A 26,948-nucleotide genomic window follows, 5' to 3' on the forward strand; every position below is an offset into this window, starting at 1 on the left:
TTTTAAAAGTACTGAAGAATATGCCACAATATGTCTTGTTCTAGCAGCTGAAAAATTATGCTATGACTAAAATGACATCATTCTGCCTCCCACAGAATGTTTTGGCTCTGAGAGCTCAAGGAGCAGATGAAATTAACATAAAATGTCACTGTCACACAGAGAGGAAGAAAAAATATTAACATCTTCTGTATTTCTCTCAGAGATCTGAGTAGGAGGTCACCTTATAGCATGTCACAAGTATTTGGGAATGAAATAGACCCTTGTGCTGAAGGTCAGTATAAAAAGTATTGTTGAAATTTTCCAAATAAGGCTTACCATAAATCAAAACTGTCTGTAGGATTTCTGTTTCTTCCACTAGGAGTTGCTGCAAAGGACTCTATCATTTATCTTTATATTAAGATTTGCTAATTTGTAAATTGTTGCTAGTTTAGAATGGCAGGTGGAACTCTAAATCAAGACAACGAGCTTAGATCTCACAATCCTTTCTTTTTATTATTTGTACATTTTTATCTCAGAATCTTATAGAAAAATTATGGTCCTGTTGTAGTAAACTATTCTCTACACTAATAGCAAGACGTTGTCTCTTAAAGAGTTTAAAATCCAGATATCCAAAAGAGACATGGTGGGCTGAAAATAAAGCCAGGCAGCGAGCAGACGGGTGACAGAGCAAAGTAGCTCTGAAATTGAACAAAGCTTACCAAAAAAAGATTGAGGTCTCACCTCACAGTATTTAATCAGTGTGAAAAAGAAATGTTTCTGTGGATATCACAGTAGACTTGTGACTTAAGAGTCAATGCCCCTTTTCTTTTAAATTTTAACAGAATTTCCTATGAATAAAATTGATGTGCAAATTTTTATGCAAATTTTGAGGCTGTTTAACATCAAGTAAAGGGTAGTCTAGGTGTTGAGCAAACTTAGTAAGCAGGAAGGTTTAGTGCAGAAATCAAAAGATCTGTTTTGATCATGCTAATTTAAAGTGGCAGCTACATATTTGTGAGGGATCAGAAAGGTAGGTCACAGTGCTGGATGTGGGTAGGTGTTTAGTCAACAGCCAGGATTGTGAGATCCCGACATAAGGACCGAGGTGCAGGGAGTACAAAACTGCTGATCAAGGGCAGTGTAGTAGGAGAAATATACTGAAAGAGGGAGATTAGAATGGGAGGAGGCATCAAAGAATATTTCTCAAGGGATGATGAGAAATAAGACAATATCCAGTGATGGAAAGAAGCAATAGGAAAATTTTTAAAATCTTTTGAAAAAAGACAGCACTGTAATATAAAACAAAACTTCTGTGCTGTATCCAGAAAAAAAATCCTCGCAGAGCACTACATATGGCAATAACCTGGGAATTCTTGACAATATGGTTCTTACTGTATTTTGCTTGTCTGGGTAACACTGGCAGAAACAATATTAGCCATTGAGTTCAGTATATTAACTTGATTTGGTTTTCTTGAATTTTTTACCTGCTGTTTATAGAGAATTAGAGTCATTAACAAAATAGAGAATTACAAATAAGAGCTCTTATATTTCATTTACATTATAGATAAATATTGTAGAAAACCTGAAAACACAACACAAATTGAAGATTTTTTTAAAATAACCATCTCTAGCCTAAAATTCAAATTTGCTAGAAAATGTCATATTTCGCTTCTTTGGTACAACTTAATTCTTTTTTTATTTTACTCATAAGGGAATAAGATAAATATTTCCATTATAAGGTTTTTTCTCCTGCTGCTGCTAAAGATAGGTATTTTTTTTAATGGAACTAAATAACTGAAGCTATGATGATGTCCAAATTCACAAGATATGTACATTGAATTGCATATGTATAGAAAAGTTTCATTACTTATTTAAAGTCTTCTGAAACTAGGCAGAAAAAGTACTAGAAAAGGAGGAGAACCAGAGGTAGATTTGAAGTTCCCCCTCACCCCACCCCACACACAACCTCCAGCATATGAAGAAATTACAGTAAAAGTTCAAGGGTTTGCAAAGGTCATCTGAGTGAGCAAATTCAATGGCATGAAAACAGTGATTTAACCTTCCAAAAGAATGTTCTTGGCAGCAATATTATGGCTAATAATAAAGGATGAATAAAATATAGATAAAAGGTGTCACTGAGAAGAGCGGCATGATTTATTCAGGTATGCATAATGTATAGGGAGTTTCAGACACTTGCTGAGGGTTAAGTACATGGCAAGAAAGCTGACATCTTGTGGGTGGAAGCCAGTTTGAGTATCAAGAATTTGATGGAAATCACAGTCACACTGAGAACTCTATGACAAAACCAATGAAGAGAAGAGATAACAAAGAAAGAATAGAGAGAAACTAAGTTTTGCAGGAGGTAGTTGACCCAGCGATTGATTCCTAAAACTGCTCGTAAAAGAGTTCTAACGTATTCTTTAATTCTTTAGTAATTCTGCAATTCTTTAGTAGCGTTATCAATAGGTGACTTGTGATGTGACTTCAGCTGAGAAAATGCTAACAACCTTCCTTGCTGTTTATCTACAGCAGCAGTTGAAGGATCTGTGCGAGCCCAGGGCATTGGGAAGTAGCTGAAGAACATTCATCTCACCTTGAGCCTGAAGATCTTCTAAGCCACAATAGCTTTTGGCATAGATAGAGAGGTATGATGATAGCCCTATTATTCATAAATTATCATGGTAATACTCTAGATTAGGTTGGAATCTTTTTGCTGAGTATGCAGTTTGAAAGCAATATGGTGATAACTTCCAAGACATTAATTATGATATTTGGCACCTACTGAATATTTAAAGCTGTGTTTTTACTGAAAAGAGCATCTTTTTGACACAATTAAATTATTGGGATATCCTCACTGCCTGAAGATGATGATATTTAACTAAGAGGCAGGGAGCAGCCTGTGCCCAGAAGTTATTCCCTGTTCGAATTTCAGCTGTCATTATCACATGACTGAGTCATGCAGCAGCAATACAGTCTGTCAACTCATGCCTCAGGTAACCTCTCAGCAACAGACATTTTTTATTTCCTGTTTTACATTTAGTATGGTGAAATATTTCCACTAGGAGAAAATTGGGAAGCAAATACGGACAATATATAGATTTTCTGAGATCAGTATTTGATAAATTTTGGCTGTCAGCAAATAAGGAGGTTGGAGCATTCTCCAGAGGGATGCACTTTAGTGAAACTTAGTATGGATGTTGGTCTTTGAAATATCAGTTTCTCTGACACACAAGTGTAATGAATTTTCTGAAAACTGACAAAAAGTAATAGGAAACAAATTCTTAGCTGTAGAAGAGGAAAATCTGTCTTCAAAAATTGGGCAAATCTTCATTTCCATATCCATTATTAACCTTCTCCAACATGATTCATATTCACAAATATGCATACATTATTAAGACATGCACAGTTGGCCAGACCCTGAGTTCCTTCATGCAAATATTTCATTAATTTTTAATCAGCTAAAGAAGAGGGGATCTTTTTTTTTGATTGTGAGGGATTAGAATCTGATCTTGTTTTACATAGTACTAACAGAAATATTCAGTAGCTTGATCTTCTAGTGAAGTTTTGTATTACATTTCAAATTGAAATATTTTAAACTTTTGCTAACTGCTATCTCAGTCTGATATACAAAATAATTGAACTCAGACCAACATTGTGAGATTGAGGAAGCTTAATCCTGCAAGTTTAGAATGCCAATCAAGGACCAAGTTAGGCATTGCTTTGCATCAAACAGGAAGTTTTGGTTAAGGAATTTAACCAAGTCTTCAGTCTGGGTCCATGTTTATCTTTGAATATTGTAAATGAGGTAGATACTCCTGCATACAGACTTAAAATTTATATTGTCAGCATTTGAAATAAAGCTGTTCCACATAATCTTTATGTATAGGTGCTAGGTTTTATAATTATAGCTGCATTCAGAATGTAATACATTTAGGCGTTATTCAGATGTTTGTGTATTTGATATATTCTGTGATATAGACCTAGACTCTAAGTGTTAATAACCCTCTTACATGGTTTGCCTCACAGACAGATTTGTCTTAGTATGCTATACTTGAAAGAACAGCATTAAGGAAGTCTTTCTTTTCAGTTCCTGATTGCGATTGCAAGCATATCAAATTTATTCCCTTGTAATCGAGATCATTTTCCAGCAGCTTGGAGAACTGTATGTAGTAGTTTGTTAGAGAGCTCACAGAAACCCTATACTGAGAGACCAAAAAGCCATTCGACTGTCACTTTATGTCATTAACAATTTCTAAACCCATTACAGATGGGATGGACTGATTAGAACTGAGGAGGGAGGATCTCTTTCCCAGCCAGAAATATCCCCTGAGACTTCTCCTGCATGTGAAGTTTCTAATGATTGATGGGGAAAAAATGCCTGCCCCATAGCTGCCACGGACTTTATTTAGGAAAAAGGTTATTAATATTTGGTGATCTGCTTGAACTGTATGTCTTTAGAAGATAAATATTACCTGCATATTTTTGTTTTAAAAGCTAGTGAAATAAAGAACAAGCTCTACATTCTAATTGCTCAGTTTGTTCCTTACATTTCAATATTCACTTTCTATAGCTTTGCTGTCATTTCTATAAACGGTGCTAAAAGACTAAATTGTTTATCTTCTGCCCCCCACACCTCCTTTCCATTCTGATGTTTTATTTCTGTAAATGAAAGCTACAGCTGGAATATTGTTTTACTACAAATCTCACACCAGCACTGTCGGTTGTGAGGTGACACCAGAGATTCTTATCTATAGTCTGGGTTGGAAATATTAAACATTCTCACATTGTGCAAAGTGTTGAGGATGAACATCAGTGCAGTGAGGTGCATCCAACACTTCTGTGCTTCCCACCTGATTCTTGAAATATGGCTCCTTTAAAAGGCTAATATTTGCTTTAAATAGAAATGAAAATATTCAAGCACTAACGAGTACTGGAAATATTACTGAACTCTGTGTCCCTCTAAGTTCTTTCCTGAAGAGAAAACTTAAGGGGCAAGAAAGAATGAGAGTTATTCTCAAATTAAAGAAGGAAAATGTGTTATTTCTGCCAAAAGTATCTCCAGCACTTTTTAGGAGAGGAGAAATTCCAGTTAACCCAAGTAAATAGTTTTCTTTGAGTTGACATAGTATTTTATCACCTTTAAAAATAACAAACTAAAAAGGGAAGCAAAATTACATTTCTGAATGGCTGACTTTATTGCTTTATCTGATTTTTTTACTTCTTATAAAAATTATTACAATGAAAGAACGAAATGGATTCAAGACCAGCCTAACCACTTTATTAATAAATCTGTCCCATTTTTATGGAAACGTCAGCACGATGTTACAAAAGGAGTGTCAGTAAACCAATGTTTCTGCTAGAGTTATGAACATATCGTGTATGACCTAAAGTTGGCTCACTGGTTAATTCTACTGAGTAAAGGCACACTGCATGAATCAGATCTTACAAGGCAAGAGGTCCACGCTAATGCAACTGTCATGGACACGGAAGTCTGACAAAACACCTACATGCTCTGCAAAAGCCTGACACAGATGAGATGATTTATTTCATTATATGCTAAAATAAGGTGGTTCAGAAAGAGGCTAGAGAAGAAAAAGAGAAAATAGGAATTAGTCCAGAAATACCATAGCTTTACTCATGATACTGGTAGGAAGTGGATGCCTGAAAGAGAATGATGATGACTGGGTAAGAGGAGTCTGGTTGGGATATGTAATTTTATTACTGCAGAAACAATCAATGAAATAAAAGTATTCTACAGTATTTTCTTCATATTTTTGTGGGCTTTTGCTTCTGATTTTTTTCATTCACTATTTGCATGGTTTACAAGACCTAATAATGGAACTACAGAACTCTCATAACATATCACTCTTGTTACACATGTTCTAGCATTGATTTCTCACCCAAAATATCCAAATAGTAACACAGTGTCTTCAAAGTTGGATCAGCTGAGAACTGCTAAGAATGCAAAGAAAATAGGTTTAATGCTACACCCAGGCTGAGAACCCATCTATCAGAATTTTTTCCTGATGTATGAGACACAATGATATATATGTAAGTATATGTAATGATTGAAGTTTTGAAGGCTATGGCATTGGGGAAAGTAAAAACCTAATAAGTAACTAGTTTTGAACAATTAAATTCAAACAGGACTTTCACCAAAAGGGAAAAAAATCTAAATTGTAAATTGCAATGAAGATTATAAGTCTACACAAAAATTATTTTTTCGAAGTTATATTGCAAAATAACTTTGAGGAGAAACACAACAAAATTTAAATTTTACATTCTCTGGTTTCTAAGCCAGTCTTATAAAAAGCCAGTCACATGTTAGTTTTGGGCATATCTTTTTTTTTTTAATGAATGTATCCATGGCTATGGGAAATGTTCAGTTTTGAAGTGTTGATCAGCCATGACCAAGTTTAATTCAGTGGAAGGAGCAGGCACTTAAAACCATTGAAGTTAAATTTGGCAGACAATAGAATTTGCATTCAACATTCTTGATGATGTAAATCTGAGCTTGGCAAATGGAGATGCTTGTCCATGAAAAAACATTTCCCTCCCTTAGTGACTTCATCATCCCTTGAGCTTTACCCTTCTGTATCACAAATCTCATTGTGATTAATGTTCCTGGGTGGGTGGAAGGGTTCAATTTGTACTTCACACTAGCATCAATACTGCTGTTTGAACATGCTTTTGTCAGCTTAATAGTTTTGTTTTCATAAACAGTTGGTGCCATAATACTACAATTGGTCCTGCTGAATTTGTCCATGTATAATTCTTCAGGCATATTGAACAGTGAAGCAAAGGAAAGCTGCAATACGAGATAGATCTTTTCTAACCTCAGGAAAAGTAATGTCTAAGAAATAATTTTTTAAATTATTATACAGTCAATTTCTGTCTTCTAATTTAACTTCAGAAATATACCTTTCAAAGAGGTATTTATTGTATGTACTCATTAATGTATATAGAAGAGCTATCAAAGACAACAAAAGGAATATATATGGTAAGTTAGTCTTTTGATATTGTCACAAATCCATCCATGCCTGTTGTTCTGTTACAAACATGTGAGAATGTTTCAAGAAAAATGGTTGAAACTTATAAATTAAAGGTTCCTCAATATTGCATCTGGCTTTAACATCTAATTAACATTTTAAAGGCTACAGTTTAATTTAAATGAATGGCAGGCCTTTGACTGCACAAGACAGCTCATGAACATGATTACAACAAAGTAATTTCCTTTTGTCAGATACAGACTTTCAGTAATAGTGTTCTCTTAGCTTAATAAAGTTAAGCACCACTTACAATCGGCACTTCATTTTGCTTCTTTCTATTATATAGAATGGTGGTTGTTCAGTTCTTATAGCTGCCATCTGCGTAGGTGTTCATTTGTACTCTCCTGCTGTGTGGGTACTCTGTCTAATTCCCAAGCTTCTAGCTTTATAATAGTTTCACAAAATGCTGTTTGAATTTTTATAAGCCAGTTTTCATTATCATTAGTTGAATGTTCCAAAGCTTTATACTGCCCAATATGGTTCTATTTTGACTCATGTTTGTATGCATTGATAATGTCTCTGTGCTGTAATTTTAGTGTTACAATATCCACTGGAAAAACTTGTTGTATAAGAAAGTTGAAAGTTATAATAAATTATAAGGCTGTAATTTATTCTATAATCTTCCTTTTCCCCTCCAAATTAAAAAAAAAAATACAGATATATTTCAAAATCATTATATAATGTTCATTTAAAATTTTGAATCCTTTAAAAAGCAATTACAAAATTTGTGGAAGTTAAAGATATCCTTATGGGTAATGCATAGTCTAACAAATTGAAACATTCTGACACTGGCTTGTCACTGTCTAAGACCCCTTGTTGCTGTGAGTTCCTGTAGTTCAGCCTCAGACAAAAGAGAAGGATGTGACGGAACGGTGTTCTGTCATTTTTTTCTGCACGGCTTTGCCCTCCTCTCTCCAGTGAATTCAGCCATTATTACCCCTTTGCTCAGAGCCTGTTAGAGCACTCCACAATAGAAGGTCCCCCTTGTGTTCCTCAAACATGTCGTGTTCCCTTGGAGAGGCATGTTTGGAAGAGCAATTAAGCATTGTTCCTTGCAGAAGAAAGCAAGACATCTAATAGTATTCTATACTTACATGAGGCCCTCCTTCTCAGGATCCCAGAACGTTTTAAAACTATTCATTAAATTTATAACCTAACTGAAGCATGTACTTTCCACACATATATTATAGTTATGGTGTGGATGATTAAGCAGAGTCCTGCAAGGAAAAATCAAAGTTATATGTTACGTGAATTTGCTTTATAAAAAACACAAGTAAGTGGCAGAAATGGAGACCAGTTATCATGGTTCTTGATATTTTTCTGCAGTTTAAAATTCAGGCATTTGGAAGAAGGAATCATATTTTGCCTTATTTATTCACTGTTCAGGGAAGAGTTGTTTTAAAATGTATTACTGTTCACTATAGCCTTTCAAAACTTCTACTTGAAATGTATACAAAATCAAGAAAAAAACAGAATTAAATCACTCTATTCCTCTGTGGCTGCAGACTAGCCATCTAATAATTTAGTTTTCCCACCCTATATTAATGGACTGATTAATAAATAAGTCATCCCTAAACTAGGGTAAAAAAAGCCCTTCATAATTATTTAGGAATCTTTCTTATTTTGAATTTATTGTAATTTAAACTGTTGATTAAATATTAATGAATTTTTCTAGTCTGAAATTTGAAACAAAAACATATGTAGCTCAAAATTATTTTTTAAAAAATTGCAAAGAATTATACAATAAGTTCCTAAGTACTTGTCAGAAACATTTTGAAACAATAATCGAAATTCTTAAATGTCTTGTCATCTGTCTCTCATATCTCAGGCAAAAATTTCCTAATTTGCAGTGAAAAAAACGTGTGCTACCAGTAGACTCACAAAAACTCCCCAGAACTCAAGGTTGTATTGCTAAGAACACAGAACCATTTTCTTTATCAGATGGCAAGATTACATAAGGCTGCAAAGTCTTTTGGAGCTAGAGGCTGGGTTTCCTTCAGGAATGCCACAACTTAGCTGTGGAATTATTTAATGAACCATTATGTACTGTGCATCTGAGAAAAGTAGTGGAATCAGAAGAAAAAAAGTTGTCTGGATGAGTCTGGTTGGAAAAAACACTTCATCTCTGCTTACTAACTTATTCTGTGACCATAGCATAAATTCCCTTGAACAAGAATTCCTAAATGCTTTAATGCTGCATATCAATTACTGCCAGAGAATGGTGCCTAATTTTTTTTTTTCGCATTTTCTGAACATTAAAGTTCTTTGCTTAAAATCCATGGTAGAAGTTCCAATCTAATTAGGTCAAAGAGACTGAGACTGCAGTCAAGATTTCGCTTAATGTTTTTTATTTAAATATCTGAACATCAGGGAATCCTCAACTTTCCCTCTGGCAATGGGCACTGTGTAGTTTATTCTGAGGGAAGGGGCTCTCTTAAGAGTGACTCCCCTATGGCCTGTTTTTCATCAAGTGTGGAGGATTGTAAGTATTTCTGTAAGTCAGTGTAAGATTTTTTTTTCTTTAGTTCTGGATTCAGTACATGCTCACTAATATAAAAAACTCTGCATGAGCCTGAGCCTAATTTATTCAACGATCTGCAAACTCCATGAATCTTATCATGGCAACAGCAACAGACGATGCTTCTTAAATTTACATCCTCTAGAGTGCACTTAATAGGATCAGAACAGTCACTGGGAAGAATACTCAGTTAAGGAATTTATTTCTAATAGTAATTGATCTAAGTGTGTTTCTTTCCATTTTCAGGCAGCCACGGTCAGAAAAAGAATATTTTTTTACTGAGCTCTAGATTTGTCCTGAAATATGTACAAGATGATCATAGGAATCAGAAGAGGCCTCAAGGAGGAGGAACTGTAGCTTTACTGCTGTTATGATTGGGGTTTTGCACAAGACAATTTATGTAAATAGCTTCAGGAAGAATGATGGGCACTTTGAAAATGCATGTGGAACTATGTATTACAGAAATCCAAATGCTTTGAGATACAGTGAAAAACCCAGGGGTCTTTGTCAGCTATTTTATGATTCAACTGAATTTTTATTTCAGTCCTTCTAATTAATTCTTAAGGTTTAGCTCATAATAAGAAAGCAAGATATGCTTTTAATTTATTTTTTCACTGTTATCTGAAAAGGACTAGGACTGCATCCAAATTTTAGAGTACCAATGAACCAAATATACTTTTTATCTTAGAATCAACTCACAAAAAGTGCAGATGGCACCACCAATAAATGACTGTCATGGACCAAGATCTTTTCTGTGCAAATGACTAATGCATCACTACAATTCTGTCAGAGTAACAGAAAGAGGCTGCCAAAAAAAAATCATATCATAATCAGTGAGTGTTCCTGATTGTTCACTGTTTGTAGCACATATGGATCCTCTGAAATACAGAACACCTACCTAAAAGAAATACTCAAATCATTATGCATCATGAACTTTTGCATGTGTTTAGAATGTTTTAAGGAAACTATTTGGTCTACAATAAACAGACATATTTCCCCAGTGTCAATACAGCAATAGCTGTGTTAGAAAAAAGAAACAACAAAAAAACACACACACACACACAAACCACACCAAAAAACAAACACACAACACATTACAATCTATGCTTTAATTTACAAAGCAATAACCATGACACAGTTGGAAACTGTGCTGTCTCAAGCTTTTCTCATTGACTCCATGAAATATATCTATACTACAAAAAGTAGATACATAATAAATACATGGGGAATGGAAAGACAGAAAGGTTTAATAATTTGTCAATAAAGGTATTTATTGTATTGATTGTAGAACATATCCGACTTCTAACAATTTGGTGTCAAGAATGAGAGATGGCCAGACCCCAATATCTTTACAATAATCAAAAATATATCAGTTTGCATAAAACACAAAAGTTTAATAGAAACTTACAAGGTATCAAAAAACTGCATGTAGAGCAAACCAACTCAAAGGGAAATAAAGTCACAGAATCTTTGAAAGGTGATGAGAATGAAGTAAGAGAAAATCTAGTTCTGTTGAAAACTACTGACAAATTTGGAAAAGGTTCAGTGCAAGGATTGGATAAAATTAGATTATTTCTTGAACACTCCTTTAAAATGGAAATACATGCTTCAATCAATTTTTTTTCTATGAGGCCCTGTAGCACCGTGAGAAGAGCTTGACACTGTTCCTTTCAAACTGGCACAGTTGCAAAATAGGTGGATTTGAATGGGGAATGAGCTCAGAGACTCTCTCGCAACATTAAAACTCTATTGCAAAGATTATACTTCAGAAAACTATTTCAGGCCAAAAAAAAAAGAGCTGCTTGCTTTTACTAGCAAGAGGGAAGCATCTACAGCTGGAAGAATTCACATACCCCAATAGTTCAAATAAGTTTATTATACATTAGGTGTCCTCTTTTAACAGAGAGCGTTGCCCTCTTAATTGTGTTATAATTTGAGTCATCTGAAGATATCTGTCATTAGGGACTTTTTAGTCAGCCAGGCCTCTGAAATGGAACAGATATTAAAGCTAGATTAGACTCCTACCATCGTTTTGTCTGATGTAACCTACTTAGCTCATAACACACTCTTTAAAAAGTTATCCCAACTTTTTCAGAGATTTGGAATTATAAAGAGGTTCTTTGTTCCAATTGTGTTGTCATGGTCAGTGTGTAGTTTATATCTTGTCTGAATATGTCTAGTTTTTCATTTTTCTGAAATGAACTTTCATATACTGAGTTGTGCTGGATTTTGTTTTGTTAGAGTAAAACATAACCTATAACTTTTTTCACTATATTTATTTCTACACTCAAAAAGTCTCATTTTAATCTCCTTTTAAATAAACAAAACAGATATAGCAACTCACATCCTGATGGAGAATGCTTCTGTAGCTCAACTTATTCTGCTGTTTGAATTTTTGCAGTCAATAAATTTATAAAAAAATGAATCCCTGAAAACAGTGTTCTGCTTATGCCTTAACTATTGGCATGTAATGAAATTGTCTTTGCATTCATCTCACCTGACACTACTCAGTATAATCGTATGTATCTATTCTGAGCTGGTCAGGGTTCCCTTGACAGCTAAAGGAGAAGGAAAAGCAATCTTACAATGTTATTCAGACTATTTTAAGAAGGATGATTCACACTCTGGAATATTTGTATCTCTCTTAACTATACAGGAACCCAGACTGCAGGCTAGAAATCTACCTTTCAGGCAGCTGCAGTAGGTGAAAAATTCCCAAGTATATGGTGAGTTATTTTCATTCCTTCACATGCGATTTGACAGATAAATAAATCTTATCGATATAGGAGATGGGGAAAGGCCCATTTTTGAGACTTCCATTTTAACCACTTTGCAGGTTTGGGCATAAGTAATTGTGCATACTCCAAGCAATTTGTATTTAGGAAGCTGGGACACTTTATTCAAGAATACACATGTTTTAGAATTTTATGAGCCTATTTCTTCCAGGAGATATGCAAAATAATTGTTCAAAGCCTTCACAATATAGATTTATCTATTAATCTTTTCATAACTTAGTTTGTCACCAGGAAAACAGTTGTATTTCTATTGTTACTCCTATTTCTTGCAAAGCTGTATTCTTTCACTTAGTATATAATCTGTTTTGGGTTAGGGCCACGTCTCTGCTCTGTTTCTGTGACAAAGTTTGTGGTCTGTAGGCAATATTGTGACGCAAATAATTTCTGTCTATATTCTTTGCCTTTTCCAACTTTAACATTCACTTTTTTTTACATCGTCAAGTGCAAAATATCTTTGATTGGTTTTTGGTCAAAACGACCTGCTTACCCAAATTTCTTAGCAATGTTCCTCTTTATATGCAAGTGTGTGGGTGTGTGTTTCTTTCTATGACTATAATTGTTCGAGTGCATTAATATCAGTTTCTTGGGGTAGATGAGCAGAACAGCAATCAAAAGTTCTGCTCTGGCCATGCCTTGCACTCAAACAGTTGCATTAGCCAATTCCTCTTTCACCATATGGTAGACTTGCACCTGTGCATTGTTAATTTTTACTCATCAATCAGAAAACTTCCTTGTAGAATAGGTTTTGGTCTTTATGGAAATGAGAAAAGCAAATTTTGCTTTGAGTTCTGGCAACCAGGTTTAATTGTCAAAGTTCTCAAGTAAGCAAGGGTGAGATCAGAGTGGATCTGTAAGCTTTAAGGGCATTGTGATAGACAAAAAAAAAGTAAACCCAAAATATTTCTAGCATAACCAGTGCTGAATGCTTTAATTTCTTAAAAATTAATCTGGAAAGATTCCCAGATCATACATCTGTCATGCTAATTTACAGAGGCTGAAGTCTGAGAGAGAAACACTGAAGAAAATTATTGTTTCTCTTTAGCAGTACCACCTCCCACCCTGCTTCCCTCCTCCCCCTTTCCCCCCAGCAAGTTTCCTGGTTACCTGGCAGGTTTAAGCATGAATGCCTGTATTCTAGATAGAATTTACTGTATGCTGATAGATGCTATCGTCTGTCCACCTGTCCAGCATTTTTCATACGCATTGTCTGACATGGCATGGGCTAATACTTGTAGTTACAATCTGTGGTAAAGAAGGAACAGGAGGCAATATATTTAATTCACACGACAACCTTGGTAATTCCTTTTAATGTATCCACTATAGTTTGGGGCTTTTTTCTTTCATTTAAAATGCAGCTGTGGTACTATAAATGACTAGTCATCCTCAGTTATCTTGAAATCACCATGATTCAGCTCTGATCTCATTTTCACAGGTTCTATGTCACATATGAGCTGTTCTTGATTGCCTCCTGTTTCTGTAGCCAGAATCAGACATGTAGTTTTAGATCTATAAAGATCCTTCTTGTCCAGAGAAGCTGCTGGAAAGTTTTTTTTCCTTTCATCAATAGTCAATCTGGCTTGTGACAATTTAGTATAAAAGGACTTATTCATTTTTCAGTTTGCAGATATTTTTGTTTTTAAACACAAATTTATGTTTAGAAAAGAGGTGGTAGTTATTGAGATAGATGTAATGAATGTCATGATGCTACAAAAATATTCTAACTTCTACTACAAACTATACTAATGTTTCATCGTAACACCAAATTAATTGCATTGCATTGATGGACACGTAAATCGGATTTTTGTGTCGTAGTGTTGTCAGTCTAGTTCATCAGTTACAAAAATAACTAAAATGAGGATGTGTGAGAAGTTTAGAGGTTCAATAGTCAATTTAATCTTCTGATTTTAATCATTCATAGTCCAGTTCTTAAGAAGGCTTAAACTGCTAAGACCAATTCTTCTTTTTCTTGGAATATTACAATTTCTTATAATATTATGATAACACAAGTTGCAAAATAATGGGAATAGAGAGCTTTCCTTTTAAAACAGTGAGTTTTGTTAGAGCTTCAGATTTGACCAGCTTACTAAGCTTTGTGGTATTATCTGGGTAATGCTAGAACAGAAGGATATTTTTTTTCAATTTAATTAAGTCGCTTAGAAAACGACACTCTGTTTTTATCAGGCATCTTTGGACAAATCTGAAGACAAATCCAGTTCTGATGTCTCCGGCTCAAGAACTGCAGCTTTAAAGGGGACAAGTTGGCCTCTGTAGAATGATTTGATAAAACCAAATTATTTTCAAGTGTCTATGTTCCTATATAAGCAATATGTATATATCTATAAATACATATATAAACCCCACACACTGAGTGCTGCCAACAGTCACTATGAATGAAATGCAGTGAGAACAAGCAAAGAAAACTTGGTTACTGTCTTATGCTTAACCATTTTTTACACTACCCCTTTTTTTTTACTTTCACAGATGTACCGTTTCCCTTTCATGATGAATTCCCTTTAGTCATGCACATTAAAAGAATATAAGAATATAGACATTTAATTCCATAGCTGTATTCCTGAAATTCTGGTTAAATCTTATTTAGTAAAGGAATTTGTATTTCAGAGATGCTGTAAATTCAGCCATGAACTTCCTTTGTACCTGCAGCTCCATTTTATATATTGCAGCCTACACCACATTTAATATCAATGAGCTTGTTACTTGTGTACCTGCTCTGAGACTTAAACCTGGTACATGCTGGCATGCTGGACTGGATTCACATAAATCTCACTGTTGCTACCCTTTAACCAAGTGGTTGTAGACCTGACTACAGAGATGGAGAGCCTGAGCTGAGTCTCCCCCAGCTTCTGGTCAATCCTTCTGTTTTGAAAAACTGACATCTTCGTAAGTGCAATTAAATGAGAGTTGACATCAGTGAGAGAATTTTCATTTGTATCAAAAAATTCTGAGTAGTCACTGGATAGAGAGCCATTCTAGGTGGCATTTCAACATGGTCATCACTTTAACTTGCCTTTTATTTGCTAAGAACTTCTGTCTGTAGAATAATAGCATGCCAAAGGTTTGGGGATGTACTCTAGTGGTTCTAAATATTGGGGAAATCCTAGCATTATTGATCAGCTAACGTTATAAAACACAATCACATAGAACCATTACAGTTTTAATGTTGCTTTGTGAGTATTTTAATAAAACATATGGCCACCAAAAAAAAATACATGAAAAAAAATACAAAAGACCCATGTTTTCATTACCAATAGAATGAATGAATGAATGTATGTTTGCAACGTTCTGCTTTGTATGTAACTTTACTTGGCAACAGAGGTAATATTTATAGTAAAGTCTATCACCGCTTATTAATGTTATACATTAGAGTATTTTGCTGCTTCAAAAAATGAGATGTTAAAATATGCTGAAACTTTCTGAAATAAAATAAGAAAAATGATACAAGAATTTATTAATTGTGTTTCTCTGTTGAAAGATTAAAGGATGATAAACCATTGAACAAAGCAATGTAAATATATTGATTTCATCTATCCTAATTGTTGTAAGCCTTTATAAAGTCTTTAATGAAGCCTCGTGGGAACAATTTCCCACTTTGTTTATTTAAAAATAGCTAAAAATCATTTTTAACCCATGTTTTCTACATAATTTGTATAAAAGCAGAGGACTAAGCAATTAATTCGTGATGTACATATTTTTCCATTCCTGATTATGAAATATCGTTAGGAATTAGGAATTTTCTGTTTGATGCTTTTGAAAAATGTTTAGAGATACAATGTGGCTTGCTTTGAAGTGTACAGTAGGAAAATATTTTTTTCAAATATTATATATTAGATTTCAAACATTGAGCCTACAATTTAGTTTTCCTTGAAGTGAATATACTGGACAAGTAACTGCATAGACTAAAAAATTATTAAAATGAGAAGCTTTAAAACGGCTGAATATATCGTCTTATAATCACCGTGGAATTTAAATGTAGAAAATTTGTACACAGGAAATGAATTTCATAGGAAAAATGTTAAGGTTAACTTCTGAGATATTTTCTATATAAAAGTTGAGGTAATTCTATTTCAAGAAGTTTTTCTTCTTACTTTTTAATTAAAAAATTAACAGTTTCTCTGACACTAGCTACACACAAAGTATCTAATGGATATTTCTATTGGACAACAAGGGTCAAGTTCAGATATGAAAAATAAACAAGGTTGCAGAGGAGACCAAATCATTTAGTTTATTACTTTCACTTGTAGTTCGATTTGCATTCTATATGGAATCCACTAATGTTTGACAGGGAATATCCAGCCTCAAAAGTCATCAGACCTTTCCTTTTCTTCGACAAGCTTTCCAATGCTCTATTTGCCCCAAGGCCGTTCAGGTAATTTTTGAAGATAAAAGTTTAGTTATTGATGAAAGGGATGCAGGTTCCTGCTGCTGGAATAGAGGTGGTAAAAGCGAAAGAATGGTTAAGTCACTTTGGAGGAGTTGTTTGGACAGACTGGTGTATGAGAGATGCTGTGCAAAGATCTTAAGTTTTAAAATGCCATCATTTTGTCCTGCCCTGGAGAACAACAACCTATAACCATTATTGGAAATCTTCATATTATTTCTTCATATTTTGGAAATCTTCATATTATTTCTTCATGTTTTGCATATTAAATTGACTCATTTTTCTTTCCTATTTGAACAACCATCATTATAAATTCTATTTTTGATACAAAGTCTGGCAGCAGCATGCCTACCAATAGAAAAGATACGAAGATCCTACCCCTAAGATACACATTCAGAGCTTACAAGGACACCTGTATTGGGAACCATATAAGGATGCAATTCTTAGTAAACTATTTTGCTGATGAAGTGCAAGCTGGAATAGAAATCAACTTTTTTTTTTTCCTGTGGCCACATATTGCCTTTCAGCACTGACAGCTGGGAAAAACACTAGAAACTTGTATTACAAAATAAGCAGAGTTGACTGACAACATAAGAACCTTTTAATTTTCCTTTCATTTACTCTATTGCTACTACATTAATTAGTCTCCTATAACGACTCCTGTACCAGTGCACCAAATAATCACACAAATATTTCTCTAATTTAGTAGATAATTGAAGATTTAAAAAACGCATATGAGGCTTTATATATTTCTACTCCTTAAGAAAAATATTTCTAAGGATCTGAGAGAAATAAAAATATGCCTGAACTAATAACTAAAAGTAAATTTTAATCTTCAGAGTGATTTTTCCCAAGATAAAATTGTCTTACATCTTTTGGATGATAAGGTTTATTCTTTACAGATTCTTTCTCATTTATAATGTAACCAGAGTGTGGTATTGCAACTGGATTTGGTATTTCTTATTGCTAGAGTGAAGATGCACAATATAATTGTGTGAATTAAAAATAACCTGACATATATTTGTTCAAGTTCGAAATACTTACATTATTTCTCTCAGAAATTTTCGTCTAGATGAGAGTGAAGTTAATTTTGCACAGAAATTTGGAAATCGTTAAATGCAAAAATTAGGAATTTAAAATGTATTGCTTAAACAAAAATATTAGCTGCGTTGGACAAAAAAGAAAAGTATTTTGGAAAGCACAATTTCTGTGTAAACAAACAGCATTCCAGTAAAAGCAAAGTAAGCAAAATAGTAACCATTAAGTTCCCTGTCAGTCTGATATTGTGGGTAATTATTTCTAGCCTTGAGAACTTTCTAAACTGGTTTATTTAAAAAATAATTATTTATGGCTAATGGAATTAGTTCATAGTGTTTTTTAAAACATTTTTTAATATATAGATCTAGGCCTTTCATAAATAATTTCTTTGCCTCTCAGTTTCTCACCTTGAGTGACATAGAGTTTGGAGATTGTAGTCCTAAAAGAAGGTGACTTATTACTTTGATCGATTATAGATTCAGATGCCTATACAGTTTTTTGCTATCCTATGGTTTATCTTTCTTTAAAATGTTGGCATCTAATTTATACCTAATTTAATAATCTTATTTAAATCTCAATTATTTTCACAACTGTAATCCTGGGCTACAGATTTTGTGACTACGCAAAAGCAAAGAGTAGAATTGTGTTGCAAAATTGTTTCTGACAGATCTAGTTCTACAAAGAGGCTTTGCACACTTATATAGTCAGCTTATCAATTGTCTTTATATTTTTTGAATTCTGCATAAGAATTAATTTATGTTCAAAAATTTTACCCATGTGCTGAGCTGCATCTTTCTCTGAAATACTGAATGATCTCTTGATATGTTTCAAACCATAATGACATTTGAGAAACCTGAGATATTGCAACTATTAATGGATTAAAATAAATCTTTTGTTTTGGTAAAAATGTTAAGCATAGACAGCATGTGACAGAACGGAATGTCTCATGTTTTGTTCGTAGCCCTTTTTGCCAAGCAGTGAAAGCAGGTGCATTTACAGCTCAGCTCTTCTGAAATCCATACCAACTGTGCATTTGATAGGCTCTGATGATTCTCCAATAACATTTATATAGGAGTTGAGGATGGAAACGAATGAGAAATGGTAAAGTTTATGGATTTAAAATGCAATGCTTTGCTTTACAGGTGACTAGTGAATGCTATTCAACAGTTAATTTTCTTTTGAACCTTCTGGAGAACACCTAAATACTCTTGCTTTCATTCAAAAATTAGCAACAGTTGAAAATCCCCAACCACTATGAACCAGTGTTTAATGTGAAAAATTGTCATCATCAAACAAGACCAATTAATGTTTAGAAACTTTATTTCCAAACAAGTGTCCCTAATCTGCCTAACAATAGCTCTCTGAGGGTTTTAGAGAATAAAATCTGTTTCCCATGAAGCAGAACCTTATGAGTGTTTTAATGTTCTTTAATGGTTTTGTTTGATTGATTGCAGTTGTCCATTTTGTCTTCTGATTTCTATTGCTATTTACACATGTATATTTATGTGTTTTTTTTAATTTCTGGTATCTCTGCACAGGAGTTGAAGTTGATATTTAGGTAGGTACATGAAACTCACTGTAATTTTCCAAAGTAGACAGCATAGATCAATGGTGTGTTCTCAAAAAATTCCCTTACCATCCTAAATGTCAGGACTTTTCTCATCTCAGTAGAAACACAACCAAGCTACCATGTTTCTAACAATGACAATTGCTTTGAGTCTCTCAGGTAAACTTTAGGCCTGAGATGTAGGTCTAGACTCACCCTACCTAAAATGAGTTTACCTTATGTGGGTAGGTTAGAATCCAAACTAATGGTAAAGGAAGGGAGAAGTACCTCCACGTCTGTCCAGATCACTGAGAACTGCATTACCACACCTGCAGGTGTTGCAACCTGAAGCCAGGCAAATTCAGGCTCAAGATAAAGCACCCATTTTAAATAATTAGATAACTACTGAAACAATTTGCTCAGGACAAAAGTTTTTTTTTTGCAGTGCAGTGGATTATGTGGAGCACGTTCATAAACATGCTTGGATATTTTTATGAGAGAGATTTTTAGTTCAAATGCAATGTTTCAGATAATTCAGCTAATATCTACATTAAAGTGCATAGATGTGGACCTGGTAGCCCCTTTCTGCTTTATATTTTCCTCTAAAATAATCATTCTGATTTTATTTATCACTTTACAAAGTTTTTTTCACCTGGAAATTTTCTTGAGGTGATGTATTATTTTAATATCTCTGATGAAAAGCTTTGGGTCTTGTTCCAGTCCCCAGGGAAATCTACTAGAAACACTCCACTTGACAATTATTTTGCATTGACATCCATTTTTTCGATCTGTCAGTTGGCTGGTTCGTTAATGTCTAACCAAAACCGGAGTCTCTTACATTTATACAATTACTGCTAACAATGAAACTTGAAATCTCATCAAAAAATGAAATTACTTTTATCTGAAACGACATATTTTCTGTAGACTCAAGCTGACTGAAATTATTATACCTTAATTCCTTGACAACTGAATTTGCTATCAGCTTTTCCGCAAGCTTTCTTTTATTAAAATGTTAGTGGTCTATGAGTCTGGGTTGCTTCATTTCTCTTTCTTGCCATGCTGTGCAGTATACCTTCACTTCCTGAATGTCCATTCTGTCAAGAGTAAGCTTTAGTAAGAAACTACGTGCTCAGATGGTGGAAGGAATTCATGCATGTTGGTAAATAAATGCCATCCCTTGAAGTTTTTTCCTTGTATGAATTTCTGTGTTACATGTGTGTTACATGTCTAATACAGCAGATGTGCAATACTCCATTATTGCTTTATGAAAAAAACAGTCAGATAGTTTCTTCCCCCAAATTGGATATATTCGTTTAAATATTTTCTGTGGTTTTATTATTTTAATCAGCAACACATTGTAATATGTTTGCACCATTACTATAATTTATTTTGTTACTAGTATTAATTTAATCTTCCTATGGAGGGGAGCCATATTTGGTACAGAATCTTTTGCACCTTTCACCTTTTGACTTTTTTGAATTTTGAATGCACAATTTACATTAATTGCATTTATTTCCATTTATTTTCCATTCCCTTTTTTATTGCTATTTCATAAATCAACATTGATTTTTCAGGAAACATAATAAATATTAGCCAAAGCTATTTTGATTCTTGAGTATGGAACCACACTTTTTTGTGATCAAGAATTGGTTCCAAAATTTTTGCAATTTACTTTCACGTATTTCTATCTTAACTTTTCCTTGAAGTCAACTTCCAACATAATTTATCCCTAGCTTTGTGGAATAAACTTGAATACTTACATATGTTATTAATTGAGACAGTGGATGGAACCTAATATAAAGTGACATCTTTAGAGATCTTTTTCTAAGCCATCTGCACGTTTTTGATTATAACTCACCAGTCATGTAGACTCCATGAGTTCTTGGTAATCCCAATTTAACCAAATCAACTTTAGTGTCACTCAGACTCACAACATAACAATACTTGAGGAACATATTTGATAGAAAATAGCTTATAATAATCTGCCACAAAAAGAAGTTACAATCCTATCTAAAAGGACTTAGTCCTTTTTTGCATAATTTGGTGTGAGATGATCCATGAACTATAGAATAGGCAAATCTTTAGCAAACATCTGATCTGCAGTCTGTTTTTGAAAGTCAAGACAGAAAATGCATGCATGACACTGCATGCTGTTCATGTAGTGTGCAAATAAAAAGGTGTGATGGCCAGAGACTTTGCATGTAAACTTTGCACTATTGTCTGAGTAAAATTTTTGAATACTCAATAATACTGACAGTAATCAGCAGAATAAAACAGATCACCCCTCTAGTTTAAAATTCAGTAGCAAGAAGTACCTCACTTATTAGTGACACTTAATCTCTTCCTTTTCTTATGGAAAGTGTGGATATATAGGTGATTTTTGTTGAAAATAGAGACAATTTAATGGGTTTAACCTTGGAAATTTTCTTCTGCCACCATAGACTGGAAATTGCTGAAGTAAGATGTAATTCCTCAGTTTAGATTTGGACTTCTAGGGTTTGAACCTGTTATGGTAGAGTATTTTGCATTTGTTGCTACAAAAGACTGCAATTAGTATTTGTGTTTCCCTCTTTTTTTGTTCATTAAGCTGAGTACACCTCTAACATGGCTTAGTATGCACGTAATTACTTTGAAATAAATTAGATTATATTATTCTGTCTTTAACAACCATGAGGCTGATTTTTCATCACTTTAAATAATTCACTACTGAAGGATATAGTGTGTATAAAATGCAACAAATAAGAATGGTAAGCATTTTGTATACACTCTGTACAGATATAATAACCCCACAAGCAGCAAGGCAGGAAATAATCAGGCCTGTTTATTTTTACTAGACTTTTTACCTTGAAAAGAACTGAAACCAGGCTAGCTTCCCAACTGATCACAATTTTTGGCACAGTCATAGAGTCAAAAAATATTCAGGGGTTAGAATGAAACCTGGAGACACCTAGTCCCAACTCCCTCTGCCATGGCCAGCAAAACCAAGAAGTTGCCTAAAACAGAAAGTGCTTAAGACAAATAAGCAAATAAAGCCCATAGTACCACCAGAGCTCCTGTTCTAAGGAAAACAACTCCTGTGTTTATGTAGGGCTTTTTATCCTTATCAGACCTATTTGTGTCTGAAATGTGTCTTTAATGGAAAACATTAGGATATGAAGAGTTTAAATGTCTCATCCATTGCTGTACATCCCAGCAAGAGTGGGCTTGTAGCTCATGTCCCTGAGAAGCATTGAAGACAGCGAGATAATTTCTCAGTGGGACATTGTCTGATGGAAAATATTTGTTAAAAGGCAAGTAGTCAGAAATATTTTAATGTATATCCACAGGTTTTGATTCACTGCAGTGGAAGGTAAAAAAATAATCATATCTGAATTCTTCTTTTGCTTTAAAATGTAAGCTGAATTAAGAGAGCTAGAGTCCTGCGATTTCATTTGGCAACAGGGTGGCAAGACAACCCAAACCATCCAAGCGAAACACATAGAAATTGTATGTCCTTACTGATGAGTTTGGTATTGGTATTTAATTTCAAATTCCTGATAAGGAAATAATTCCATCACATCAGTAACTATAAATTTAAAAATCAAATGTTAATGCAAATTGAAAGAAATTATTACTTTTATTTTTAAGTCCAGTTATGTGTGATCTCAGAGTTTAATTATCTTCTCACCAGCAACAAGTAACTGTTGCCATTGACTACATACTGTTTCACAAAATTTCTTCTTGACAAGAGGAAACAAAACAAGAATACTTTTTAATTCAATATAGCAGAGTCAGACTCAGTATAATCTAGTTGGCAACTCCTCGCTATTTCTCCTAAATTCCACTGTTGAGAGTATCGTGTATAAAGAAAAAGTAGTTTACAGCAATATTTTCTACATTTTCGTATGTTTTATCATAACCAAATATAACTGCAGTAATGCATTTATTGTTCATACAGCATATTAGGTACAAACTACATATTGTATATGAAGAGATGGACATTAGACAGTGTTCAATTAGAGAGAATATTAAGTTATATCTATGTTATGATAAGAAAGGCCTTACCTTTATCAAACTTTATGCATTATTTGAAAAAGATGTCACAATCTAAAATGTAGAAACTACATATTGGACAAGATTAAAATAACTGTACACAACTATGAGGTGGAAATATTTCATTTCATATTCAAATTATAGCCTTAAAAATTGATAAGAAAGAAAAATATTTATCCTTATTTCTTATTAATTAAGTTATCTGATTCTATTTGGTTTTTTCCACATTAGATCATCTGGGTTTCTTTTATCATTTCTCATCTAAACACTGTAAACTCAGAAAGTGCTAAATTAATATTCTTTATGTAGTGTTACATATGTCATAAGACAATATTTTACCATGTCAAAGGTGTTTGCACCGTTTGGAACACATCTATCACCAAAACTCAATTAAATAGTGCCTTTCTATCTTCAACTAAAACAAACTGTTTACTTATATGTGCTCAGTGTTTACTTCACAAGAGGTAGAAGACCCAAATACAACAGAAAAATAGATGTCTTGGGATATAGCGCAGGTCAAAAAATTTAACCCAAGGAAGAAGGTCTAATCTTTTGGTTGCAAGAGAAGACTTTTTTCCCTTTGCCAAGTAAAAGGCAGCATTACAATGTTATTCATACCTCACGTGGTGTCCTAACAATTCCTCTATTCAAGCTGAAAGGGCTATATTCCCTTTGTTGCAAAGTATTAAATTTGTCCCTTGAGATTAGTGTGTAGGCAGTTTTAAAGGATGAAACAGGATTAGATAAGGTTTCTTACCAAGAAAGAGTTCTGAAACCGTGCTGCAAAAACCTCTTGTGTTACATGTGCTGAAAAAATCTTTTGTTTTTACACTTTGAATCACAAGTCAAATTTTTAAAATTATTAGTTGACAAAATGTTTCTTTATGGGTTTTATGAAAGGCAACTAAAGTATACACATCAAGAAAATGACACTTGCTTTAATTGTATCTGATTTTTTTTTGTATGAAATTTCCTTGCCATTTGTAATTTGAAATATATTCCAAAAACTTGATATAAAAATATGTAATAATTCTACTTATTTTCTAAAATATGCAGTACATTTCTGCATTTCTTGCTGTGATATAGAGAAAAAAATACACTTTTATAACTTATGATCCAAGCCAAACAATTTTAGTCTAAAAAGCTTCAAAACCCAAATGTCAAGGAGGGTGCTAAAAAAGTCAGTAGTTCAGCTGCGCTGCACTCACTTGTATATAATTAATACCATTGTGTACCACATGAAGACTTTCATGAATTTGATTACTGCATATTCAGTGAGTACCGTTTAAACATTTCTACTTCTCTTTAAAAATCTACTTTTGAGAAATGAAACCATTCCGAATTAGTATCAAAGGGATTATTAGCATATGTATATTCAATACTAGGACTGGTTGAAAGGGCTGTATGTTGCTTTTGCCTAATGAGTTGATAAGCAAAGGCAGTTCTTTTATGGCTGAAATCTCCACAAGACGCATGGATTTTGACCCTATCCTTCCTTAAATCCCTGTTCTTGATTATCTTTTCTTCTAGACAAATTTTGGTACCCATCAATGTTCTTCTTCTAGTCCTCAAAAAAAGCTGCTGAAGAATGATAAAATTTCACCCAAGAGTGAAATGCACCTCCCTACACATGTAATAACCTTGCTGGCTAATGACTGTACTTACGTGACTATAGAATCTTCATCCTCCCTGTTTTTCCCTGTACAGTTCTTTACAATTCACAGTCTCCTGCGTTCATCCTGCATATCATGTTTGAATTGAGAAAGGCTATGGAAAGAGTCTCTGTGCTACTGTGGAGTTCACTTGAGGAGCTGATGGCAAGATCCACAGCAATTACTATTTCTTCTGTATGAAAATATCACTTATCTTCAGCCATGAACCGGAGTACATAATGTCTGCATCAGGATGCTTGGCATGCCATTTTTTAAATCTGTATGGCTGTAATTCCTCAAAAAAATTGTTAATACTTATTGTAAGTAAAGAGCTAGTTTGACATTGTGATGTGGCTATTTAATCTGTTTCTTTTCCCCTTTAAATTATAATTAAAAAATAACTTCAGCAGATTGACAAAAATAGAACAACAACATCACCTGCAATTAGAAGATTTTTCTGTACCTACACAAAAGAAGATGGGGTATTGCAGCCAGCTAAGTTTGCTGTTAAAATATATTCTTCACAATATGTACCAAATAAAAGTTAAACTATAAATATTAATGAAGATTGCAGAGGAAAAGAAAAGATGTTCTGTTGCTTAGTGTTCCATGCATTCAACAAAATCAGCATACTTTAAAAGAAATTAGATGACTTGCCCATTTTTCATCTAAGTTAGACCCAGCAAGATGTGATTCTTCCCACACAAAGATACTGGGTCATAAAAATGTACATCATTAATAAAGTTAAGTGGCACTAGGCTTGTAATTTTCAAAGCACAGATAGAAAAAGTATGCTGTTATAATTCATGGACCATTATAATAGATATATTACCTTAATGTAAGGCTCTGAAATTACTGTCTTCGTTTTCTCCAGCTGGAAGAAAGCTCACTTTAAGGAAAAAAGTTACCAAAGGATGGTTTCAAGTATATAATCGGGAACTTTTCTCTACCCATCACTGAGCATAACATCATTAAAAGGCAATGTCCAGTGCATGCAAAAGGATTTTATTTATATTTTGTGGCCATATGCCACGGGAATGGAATCTTATGAAACTGGTATGATATATTTCAGCATTACATTCTCTATGCATTTCAGCTGACCACTGCAGGCAGATATAAGAAGATTTCTATGTGTTAGCTCATCTAATTGGCAGAAATTGAGAGAGAAGTGACAGCTGTATGGAAGACTCAGGGCCAAAGATTTGCATCTTTTGTAGTATGATGGCCAGTAAATGTGCCTCTCTAGCATTGGCAGGGTTTGGATATCAAGGTGAATCCGCTTCTCAGACTAGTTCTCTCAATATCCTCTGGGAGTTTTAAGTATAGCCACTGAAATATTTTTTGGTGCCTCATCTCAGTTCTCCTAAAAGAGGCAAGAAACTGTGTGTTGATAAGAGAAAAATGCCCCAAATACAGTCTTCTTCTCATTGCAAATAATCAGAGAACAAAACAAAGTTAGTTGATATTCACGCTATAAATGTCTGTGCTACTGTCATACAGTGCAGTATGTGAACAAAATAATAGAAGATGATCTGTCAACAAGCTGCTCTCTTAAGTTGGTAATTATTTTGAATGACATCGTATCACATCTAAAATAAATTTAAACAGTATCAGCAAAGTACAACTAAAACAATATCACACAGCTAAGATGAACAGCAATAGCTCTCATTCTAGTCAGTACTTTTTGTAATATTTAGTTATTGTTTGGAAGAAAACCACTACACCCAACAGTTTTCACATTAAATATAGGCAAATAGTTTAAATTAAACATATGATATTCCATCATTTTACACAGGAAGTCATATTTATATATTTAGGCATTTAATTTCTTGAATTACGGGACACAATGGAAGTAAAGATATTCCTATATTTTCAAGTTCTCTTTTGATTGGTAAGGGACAGTGGAGGCCCATCTGTTTTGCAGCAAAGAAAGCCCCAAACCA

At 33.8% G+C, this 26,948-nt stretch overlaps 1 long non-coding RNA gene across 1 annotated transcript in view; it reads left to right on the plus strand.

Annotated features, from left to right (window-relative positions):
* LOC148223353 (uncharacterized) overlaps positions 1 to 26,948 on the plus strand; it is a 241,709-nt gene that overhangs the window by 30,966 nt on the left and 183,795 nt on the right. Inside the window, exons 2-3 of the long non-coding RNA XR_015804590.1 lie at positions 2,509 to 2,624; positions 12,203 to 12,272. This is a non-coding gene — a long non-coding RNA (uncharacterized LOC148223353). The remainder of the gene's footprint in view (positions 1 to 2,508; positions 2,625 to 12,202; positions 12,273 to 26,948) is intronic.

This window comes from Sturnus vulgaris, chromosome 6 (assembly GCF_052056855.1).
Source record: "Sturnus vulgaris isolate bStuVul1 chromosome 6, bStuVul1.hap1, whole genome shotgun sequence".
NCBI classification, from domain to species: Eukaryota; Metazoa; Chordata; class Aves; order Passeriformes; family Sturnidae; genus Sturnus; species Sturnus vulgaris.